The sequence below is a fragment of the Alexandromys fortis genome, unplaced genomic scaffold (genome assembly GCF_014885135.2).
Source record: "Alexandromys fortis isolate MF-2015 unplaced genomic scaffold, M_Fortis_MF-2015_v1.1 scaffold_24, whole genome shotgun sequence".
NCBI classification, from domain to species: Eukaryota; Metazoa; Chordata; class Mammalia; order Rodentia; family Cricetidae; genus Alexandromys; species Alexandromys fortis.
The window spans coordinates 15,399,885-15,401,535 of record NW_026067906.1 but is presented as its reverse complement, the minus strand read 5'-3'; the positions used below and the strand labels follow the sequence as shown (position 1 = coordinate 15,401,535).

Sequence of the window (1,651 nt, the reverse complement as noted above, 5' to 3'; positions counted from 1 at the left end):
AGCATGAGAACCCAGCAAGAAGGGGGCTGTCTGCAAGGCAGAAAAGAGTCCTCAGTAGGAACTGAATCCACCAGCATATGGTCTTAAAATTCTCAGCTTCTAGAAATCTGGGAAATTCTGCCTTTTTAAGCACTTAGTCCATTTTGTTATGGCAGGACATGGCACCTAATACATCAGTTTCTTGCTCTATGCCTTTATGATTTGAAGGGGTTAGAGGGCTTCTGTTTTCCTACTAAAGCTGACTGATAAAAAAGCCCTCATATTACCAAGATAATATGTTATTTACCCAGCTCCTATTATGTACCCAAAATTATGCAAAAGAAATGTTAATATTCATTTTCATAACTGTTTTCTTCAATATAAAAATTGTAAGGATTTTTGTAAGTAACTGCCTTCCTTGGCTCAGAAGAGGGGAATACACTTACCATATGTACATCGTATGAGAATAAATTATCAGAGCTACTTTAGATGCTGCCACACAAAAAGCACAGGTTGAGTCATGTGGAACCAGTCATGATTCCTTACCACCTATGTGCCCTAAATTAGTCTCTCTAGGAAAGGTTGTCCCTGTATCAAAATAGGTCTAGTACTAGCAACAACATAAGAGGGTTGCTCTGTGCAAAGTGTTTAGAATATATTCAGAGACTGAGCGAATGCTCAGAAAATCTATAACTTTAGTTATAGGACCAGCTCAATGCTAACGACTGTGTAAAGAGATACAAGCACACATAAGAAGCAATGTCTTCAAAGAGTTTCAGTGTAGAACAGACACAAAAAAAAATAGTGATTATAAAAATCTAACTAATTCCTTTCCAGCCTCCGTCCCGGACCCTGCAGCCGCCGCGATGTTGATGCCCAAGAAGAACCGGATTGCCATCTATGAGCTCCTTTTCAAGGAAGGAGTGATGGTTGCCAAGAAGGATGTCCATATGCCCAAACATCCTGAGCTGGCAGACAAGAAAGTGCCCAACCTTCATGTCATGAAGGCCATGCAGTCTCTGAAGTCTCGAGGCTAAGTGAAGGAGCAGTTTGCCTGGAGACACTTCTATTGGTACCTTACGAATGAGGGCATTCAGTATTTCCACGATTATCTCCGCCTACCTCCGGAGATCGTGCCTGCCACCCTGTGCCGCAGCTGTCCTGAAACTGGCAGGCCTCCGCCCAAAGGGCCAGAGGGTGAGCGCCCAGCAAGATTCACAAGAGGGGAGGCGGACAGAGACACCTACAGAAGGAGTGCTGTGCCCCCTGGTGCTGACAAGAAAGCCTGGGCCGGGGCTGGCTCAGCCACCGAGTTCCAGTTTAGAGGAGGCTTTGGTTGTGGACATGGTCAGCCACCACAGTGAGCTTGAAGACTGTTGTTTGGAATAAACTTTAAAGAAAAGTGAGAAAAAATCTAACAAATTTATAGATAGTATATTATCAGAAAGCCAACAGATAACATCATCCGGGAGGTTACAGTCAAGGCTTGAATCTCATCTTTGCCCAATGTTTATCATTTCTCTCGTGTGTTGGCAGAGGCTGCTTGTTCATTTCCCAGTCACCTAGACCGGAAATAATCATTCAGAAACTATATTATTTAGATCACCGCTTGGCCAATCACTTAAGCATATTGCTCGATAGCTCTTATATGATAAATTAACCCATTACTATT

General features: G+C 43.1%; 1 pseudogene; it reads left to right on the top strand.

Annotated features, from left to right (window-relative positions):
- Nucleotides 1–811: 811 nt before the first annotated feature.
- On the top strand, nucleotides 812–1,379 carry LOC126497523 (40S ribosomal protein S10-like; annotated as a pseudogene).
- Nucleotides 1,380–1,651: the final 272 nt, after the last annotated feature.